The sequence below is a fragment of the Triticum urartu genome, chromosome 5 (genome assembly GCF_003073215.2).
Source record: "Triticum urartu cultivar G1812 chromosome 5, Tu2.1, whole genome shotgun sequence".
Classification (NCBI taxonomy): Eukaryota; Viridiplantae; Streptophyta; class Magnoliopsida; order Poales; family Poaceae; genus Triticum; species Triticum urartu.
The window spans coordinates 274,332,049-274,340,954 of NC_053026.1; positions in this window are offsets into that span (position 1 = coordinate 274,332,049).

Genomic DNA, 8,906 nt, shown 5'->3' on the forward strand with positions numbered 1-8,906 from the left:
GGTTTATTCTTAATGAATCTCGAGCGTAATGTTACACATATTCATAGTGTGAATACCAAAAGATGTAAGGTTGGTAATGATAGTCCCACATACTTGTGGCACTGCCGCCTTGGTCACATAGGTGTCAAACGCATGAAGAAGCTCCATGCAGATGGAATTTTGGAGTCTCTTGATTACGAATCATTTGACATGTGCGAACCATGCCTCATGGGTAAAATGACCAAGACTCCGTTCTCAGGAACAATGGAGCGAGCAACCAACTTATTGGAAATCATACATACTGATGTGTGCGGTCCAATGAGTGTTGAGGCTCACGGTGGCTATCGTTATGTTCTCACCCTCACTGATGACTTGAGTAGATATGGGTATGTCTACTTAATGAAACACAAGTCTGAGACCTTTGAAGAGTTCAAGGAATTTCAGAGCGAGGTTGAGAATCAACGTGACAGGAAAATCAAGTTCTTGCGATCAGATCGTGGGGGAGAATACTTGAGTCACGAATTTGTCACACACTTAAGAAAATGTGGAATAGTTTCACAACTCACGCCGCCTGGAACACCTCAGCGTAATGGTGTGTCCGAACATCGTAATAGCACTCTATTGGATATGGTGCGATCTATGATGTCTCTTACAGATCTACCGCTGTCATTTTGGGGCTATGCTTTAGAGACTGCCGCATTCACTTTAAATAGGGCTCCATCGAAATCCATTGAGACGACACCGTATGAATTATGGTTTGGGAAGAAACCTAAGCTGTTGTTTCTGAAAGTTTGGGGATGCGATGCTCATGTCAAGAAACTTCAACCTGAAAAGCTCGAACCCAAATCGGAAAATGCGTCTTCATAGGATACCCTAAAGAAACTATTGGGTATACCTTCTACCTCGGATCCGAAGGCAAGATCTTTGTTGCCAAGAAGGGGTCCTTTCTAGAGAAAGAGTTTCTCTTGAAAGAAATAAGTGGGAGGAAAGTAGACCTTGATGAAGTATTACCTCTTAAACCGGTAAGTGGCGCAGCTCAAGACATTGTTCCTGAGGTGTCTGCACCGACTAGAGAGGAAGTTGATGATGATGATCATGAAACTTCAGATCAAGTTGCTACTGAACTTCGTAGGTCCACAAGGACACGTTCCGCACCAGAGTGGTACGGCAACCCTGTCTTGGAAATCATGTTGTTAGACAACGGTGAACCTTCGAACTATGAAGAAGCAATGGCGGGCCCGGATTCCGACAAATGGCTGGAAGCCATGAAATCTGAGATAGGATCCATGTATGAAAATGAAGTATGGACTTTGACTGACTTGCCCGATGATCGGCGAGCCATAGAAAATAAATGGATCTTTAAGAAGAAGACAGACGTGGATGGTAACATAACCATCTATAAAGCTCGGCTTGTCGCTAAGGGTTATCGACAAGTTCAAGGGGTTGACTACGATGAGACTTTCTCACCCGTAGCAAAGCTGAAGTCCGTCCGAATCATGTTAGCAATTGCCGCATTCTATGATTATTAGATGTGGCAAATAGATGTCAAAACGGCATTCCTTAATGGTTTCCTTAAGGAAGAATTGTATATGATGCAGCCGGAAGGTTTTGTCGATCCTAAGAATGCTGACAAGGTGTGCAAGCTCCAACGCTCGATTTATGGGGTGGTGCAAGCATCTCGGAGTTGGAACATTCGTTTTGATGAGATGATCAAAGCGTTTGGGTTTACGCAGACTTATGGAGAAGCCTGCATTTACAAGAAAGTGAATGGGAGCTCTGTAGCATTTCTCATATTGTATGTGGATGACATACTGTTGATGGGAAATGATATAGAATTCTTGGAAAGCATAAAGGCCTACTTGAACAAGTGTTTTTCAATGAAGGATCTTGGAGAAGCTGCTTATATATTAGGCATCAAGATCTATAGAGATAGATCGAGACGCCTCATTGGTCTTTCACAGAGTACGTACCTTGACAAGATATTGAAGAAGTTCAAAATGGATCAGTCAAAGAAGGGGTTCTTGCCTGTATTGTAATGTACGAGATTGAGCACGGCTCAAAGCCCGACCACGGCAGAAGATAGAGAAAATATGAGTGTCGTCCCCTATGCCTCGGCCATAGGGTCTATCATGTATGCTATGCTGTGTACCAGACCTGATGTAAACCTTGCCATAAGTTTGGTAGGAAGGTACCAAAGTAATCCCGGCATGGAACACTGGACAGCGGTCAAGAATATCCTGAAGTACCTTAAAAGGACTAAGGATATGTTTCTCGTTTATGGAGGTGACGAAGAGCTCGTCGTAAAGGGTTACGTCAATGCTAGCTTCGACACAGATCTGGATGACTCTAAGTCACAAACCGGATACGTGTATATTTTGAATGGTGGGGCAGTAAGATGGTGTAGTTGCAAGCAAAGCGTTGTGGCGGAATCTACATGTGAAGCGGAGTACATGGCAGCCTCGGAGGCAGCACAAGAAGCAGTCTGGGTGAAGGAGTTCATTACCGACCTAGGAGTCATACCCAATGCGTCGGGCCCGATGACTCTCTTCCGTGACAACACTGGAGCTATTGCCCTTGCCAAGGAGCCCAGGTTTCACAGGAAGACCAGGCATATCAAGTGTCGCTTCAACTCCATTCGTGAAAGTGTTCAAAATGGAGACATAGAGATTTGTAAAGTACATACGGACCTGAATGTGGCAGATCCGTTGACTAAACCTCTCCCTAGAGCAAAACATGATCAACACCAGAATTGCATGGGTGTTCGATTCATCACAATGTAACTAGACTATTGACTCTAGTGCAAGTGGGAGACTGTTGGAAATATGCCCTAGAGGCAATAATAAAATGGTTATTATTATATTTCTTTGTTCATGATAATTTTCTATTGTTCATGCTATAATTGTGTTATCCGGAAATCGTAATACATGTGTGAATACATAGACCACAACACGTCCCTAGTGAGCCTCTAGTTGACTAGCTCGTTGATCAAAAGATAGCCATGGTTTCCTGACTATGGACATTGGATGTCATTGATAACGGGATCACATCATTAGGAGAATGATGTGATGGACAAGACCCAATCCTAAGCATAGCTCAAAGATCGTGTAGTTCGTTTGCTGTAGCTTTTCCGAATGTCAAGTATCATTTCCTTAGACCATGAGATTGTGCAACTCCCGGATACCGTAGGAGTGCTTTGGGTGTGCCAAACGTCACAACGTAACTGGGTGACTATAAAGGTACACTAGAGGTATCTTCGAAAGTGTCTGTTGGGTTGGCACGAATCGAGACTGGGATTTGTCACTCCGTATGACGGAGAGGTATCTCTGGGCCCACTCGGTAATGCATCATCATAATGAGATCAATGTGACCAAGTGGTTGATCACGGGATCATGCATTACGGTACTAGTAAAGTGACTTGCCGGTAACGAGGTATTGGGATACCGACGATCGAGTCTCGGGCAAGTAACGTACCGATTGACAAAAGGAATTGTATACGGATTGATTGAATCCTCGACATCATGGTTCATCCGATGAGATCATCGAGGAGCATGTGGGAGCCAACATGGGTATCCAGATCCCGCTGTTGGTTATTGACCGGAGAGTCGTCTCGGTCATGTCTGCGTGTCTCCCGAACCCATAGGGTCTACACACTTAAGGTTCGGTGACGCTAGGGTTGTTGAGATATTAGTATACGGTAACCCGAAAGTTGTTCGGAGTCCCGGATGAGATCCCGGACGTCACGAGGAGTTCCGGAATGGTCCCGAGGTGAAGATTTATATATAGGAAGTCAAGTTTCGGCCATCGGGAAAGTTACGGGGGTAATCGGTATTGTACCGGGACCACCGGAAGGGTCCCGGGGGTCCACCCGGTGGGGCCACCTATCCCGGAGGGCCCCATGGGCTGAAGTGGGAGGGGAACCAGTCCCTAGTGGGCTGGTGCGCCCCCCTTGGGCCTCCCCCTGCGCCTAGGGTTGGAAACCCTAGGGGTGGGGGCGCCACACTTGCCTTGGGGGGCAAGCCACCCCCTTGGCCGCCCCCCCTAGGAGATTGGATCTCCTAGGGCCGCCCCCCCTAGGGACCCTATATATAGTGGGGGTGAGGGAGGGCAGCCGCACCCTAGCCCCTGGCCTCTCCCTCTCCCTCCCGTGACACTCCTCCGTCTCCTTGTGCTTGGCGAAGCCCTGCCGAGATCACCATTGCTTCCACCACCACGCCGTCGTGCTGCTGGATCTTCATCAACCTCTCCTTCCCCCTTGCTGGATCACGTTGGAGGAGACGTCTTCCAACCGTATGTGTGTTGAACGCGGAGGTGCCGTCCATTGGGCGCTAGGTCATCGGTGATTTGGATCACGACGAGTACGACTCCATCAACCCCGTTCTCTTGAACGCTTCCGCGCGCAATCTACAAGGGTATGTAGATGCACTCCTCTCTCCCTTGTTTCTAGATGACTCCATAGATTGATCTTGGTGATGCGTAGAAAATTTTAAAATTCTGCTACGTTCCCCAACAAAATGATATAGCTACCCTGTTCACTAATGATGAGAAAACTCGCTACTATTATATCCTTAAATTATTTCCATTCTCATTAAAGGGTGATGCTAAGATATGGTTTAATTCTCTTGATCCTGGTTGTGTGCGTAGTCCCCAGAATATGATTTATTACTTCTCTACTAAATATTTCCTTGCTCATAAGAAACAAGTTGCTTTAAGGGAAATATATTATTTTGTGCAAATTGAAGAAGAGAGTCTCCCACAAACTTGGGGGAGGCTTCTCCAATTACTTAATGCTTTGCCTAATCATCCTCTTAAGAAAAATGAAATACTTGATATCTTTTATAATGGACTAACCGATGCTTCTAGAGACCACCTGGATAGTTGTGTTGGTTGTGTTTTCAGGGAAAGAACACCAGATGAAGCTGAAATTTTATTGAATAATATGTTGACTAATGAAAATAATTGGACACTTCCTGAGCCAACCCCTAAGCCAACTCCAAAGAAAAGGGGTGTTCTATTTCTCAGTCCTGAAGATATGCAAGAGGCAAAGAAATCTATGAAAGAAAAAGGTATTAAAACTGAAGATGTTAAGAATTTACCTCCTATTGAAGAAATACATGCTCTTAATTCACTACCTATTGAAGAAACACGCGGTCTTGATAACCCGACACAAGTAGTAAAGGTAAATTCTCTCTATAGATATGATAAAGCTGAAATCCCTCCTACTAAGTTTGCTAGCCAATGCTTAGATGAGTTTGATAACTTTATGGTTAAGCAAGAAGACTTCAATGGTTATTTTGGTAGAGAATTAAAACATAATGCTTATATGATTGAACTCTTGAGTGATTATATGGCTAATGTTAAAGGTGAATTAAAACTTATTAGTAAACATGCTTCTATGGTTACCACTCAAGTAGAACAAGTACTTAAAGCTTAGAATGATTTGCTCAATGAATTGAATAGTAAAAATAATGATGTTGTTGTTAGAGTTATGACTAGAGGTGGTAAAATGACTCAGGAACCTTTTTATCCTGAGGGCCATCCTAAGAGAATTGAGCAGGATTCTCAGAGAAATAACGTTGATGCACCTAGTCCTTCTAAGAGGAAGAAAAAGAAAAATGATAGGACTTTGCATGCTTCTAGTAAACCTATTGTAGACACACCTGAGAATCCCAATGATATTTCTATTTCTAATGCTGAAACACAATCTGGTAATGAACATGAACCTAGTGATAATGTTAATGATGATGTTCATGTTGATGCTCAACCTAGCAATGATAATGAGGTAGAAACTGAACCTGTTGTTGATCTTGATAACCCACAATCAAAGAATCAACGTTATGATAAGAGAGACTTTGTTTCTAGGAAGCACGGTAAGGAAAGAGAACCATGGGTTCAGAAACCCATGCCTTTTCCTCCCAAACCATCCAAGAAAAGGATGATGAGGATTTTGAGCGCTTTGCTGAAATGGTTAGACCTATCTTTTTGCGTATGCGATTAACTGATATGCTCAAAATGAATCCTTATGCTAAGTATATGAAAGAAATTGTTACAAATACAAGAAAGATACCGGAAGCTGAAATTTCCACCATGCTTGGTAATTATACTTTTAAGGGTGGAATACCTAAGAAACTAGGAGATCCAGGAGTACCAAATATACCATGCTCCATTAAAAGAAACTATGTTAAAACTGCTTTATGTGATCTTGGAGCCGGTGTTAGTGTTATGCCTCTCTCTTTATATCGTAGACTTGATTTGAATAAGTTGACACCTACTGAAATATCTTTGAAAAATGGCTGATAAATCAACTGCTATACCTGTCGGTATTTGTGAGGATGTGCCTGTTGTGGTTGCAAACGTTACTATTTTAATAGACTTTGTTATTCTTGATATTCCCGGGGACGATAGTATGTCTATTATTCTTGGAAGACCCTTTTTGAATACTGCAGGGGCTGTTATTGATTGCACCAGAGGCAATGTCACTTTTCATGTTAATGGTAATGAGCATATGGTACACTTTCCAAGGAAACAGCCTCAAGTTCATAGTATAAACTCTATTGGAAAAATTCCATCGATTATTTTTGGAGGTTTTGAATGTCCTCTACCTACTGTCAAGAAGAAATATGATTTCTTATTATTGGGGACGTGCATATCCCCGTTGAGGTAACCTCGTGTTATTCGAAAATTCTCCGATTCCATGTTATTCGGAATGAGTTTGTTAACAAGACCTGATCAACCTTGTTAGTGGATTCCTTTTGATGAGCATAAGATGGATGAAGTTAGAAAACACAACTCTCTGTACCCTTTTTTACTTTCTGTTATTTATATTAAATAAAGCAAAAATAGTAATTTCTGTTTGTTATCTGAATTATCCATGCAATAAAAAATACCCCGAAAATAAAAGTTCCCCAAATGCCCTGAAATTTAAATATGATTTTTTCTAGAATATTTGAGAATATCTGGCACTGAGAACACAGCAAGGGAGCAAGCACCTGGCCACGAGGGTCCAGGGCACGCCCCCCTGCCTCGTGGGCCCATGGTGTCTCCCCTCCACTTATTCCAGCTACCACACACTCCTTCTTCCTCCCACAAAAATCACCAACCAGCTCAAACCTGAGCCCAAGCTCATCTTGCTGCCATTTTCGATCTCCTTGCTCAAAGCTCCATTCACAAAACTGCTTTGAGGGATTGTTCTTTGGTATGTGACTCCTCCAATGGTCCAATTAGTTTTTGTTCTAGTGCTTTATTCACTGCATATTTTTGCTACTTAGGCGACCTTGTTCTTGAGCTTGCATGTCAAATTTATGTGGTCAAAAGTAGTTTTGATCCATGATATTGTCTCTAGGCACTTGTAGGAGTAGTTGCTATCAATTTTGTTGAGTTTGGTTCAATTTTATTTTGAAATTACTAAAAAAAGTCAGATATTTTCAGAAAAAGATGAAGAGATTTTTGAGGGGCTCATCGAGCCGAAGCTCGAAGGATAAGCAAAGTGAGGAGGATAAGAGGCCCAAATATAATCTCCCTTGCACCGCGGAAGTTCGGCCGTGTGAATGGCCTTGTGATAATTTCTTGAGAGCAGTCGGGATTTATGATGATTTCTATGAATTGGCTGAGAATGCAGGCCTCACTGCCTTCCTCCACAACAATCTGATTACCAGTGGGATCCGGAGGTGATTGCCAATAAGTGGAAATCCGAGGCTTCTTCACAGTACGACCCTAACTATTACTTTGGATATCCACCAGGCTAGCCGTGGCCATAGACCAACTTAGGCCAAAAGCCTAAGCTTGGGGGAGTACATATCTCTCACCAATATTACATTCCTGGTCACACACTCATGCTAGTTGTCGGAGCTCATACTTTTTCATTGTAATATCCATGCTAGTTTATTTCCCTTTTTATGCTTTCTTCTTGTGTGTTTAATAAACCTTAAGAAAAACAAAAAAATTAGTTCTAGCTTTTAGCTAGTTTACTTTACATGCCTGTGGTGGTAGTAATTAAAAAGAAAACCCAAAAATATTTATCATTCTTCTTTTGTTTGTTGGGAGCTTTCCCGTGTAAATAGTTTTATTTCTTTTCTTTCCTTTGGGGGTCGAGAGGAGAAGACCATAATGAAAGTGCTAAGTGGCTCTTATATGCATTATTGTTGATCTAACAAAGAGCCCATATTACCTTGTCTTATCTCTTGAATTGAATGCTTGCAGATTCCAGCTTAGTTCAATGCACGTGCACTATTATTATTGTCCACACTATTCGGTTGTGCAAGTGAAAGGCGATAATGATGATTATATGATGAACTTATTGAGATGAGAAAAGCCGGTATGAACTCAACCTCTCTTGTTTTTGTAAATATGATTAGTTCATCGTTCCTGATTCAGCCTATTATGAATAAACATGTTTGCAATGACAATTAGATATTATAGTTGCTTATTCCATGCTTAATTAGCTAGGAGCTTATAATGGTTTACCTTGCGTGCCAACATGTGATTAAAATGGTTGTGATGTGGTACGATAGGGTGGTATCCTCTTTTGAATGATTCGAGTGGCTTGACTTGGCACATGTTCACGCATGTAGTTGAAACAAAATCAACATAGCCCCTACGATTTTTATGTTCATGTTGCATTATATCCTACTCATGCTTGCATTCGGTGTTGATTAATTTTAATGCGTGTTCATGACTGTTGTCGCTCTCTAGCTGGTCACTTCCCAGTCTTTTTCTAGCCTTCACTTGTACTAAGCAGGGATACTGCTTGTGCATCCAACTCCATAAACCCCAAAGTGATTCCATATGAGTCCACAATACCTACCTATATACGGTATCTACCTGCCGTTCCAAGTAAATTTGTATGTGCCAAACTCTAAACCTTCAAATAAACATTCTGTTTTGTATGCTCGAATAGTTCATGTATCAACTAGGGTTGTCCGTATCTTCCA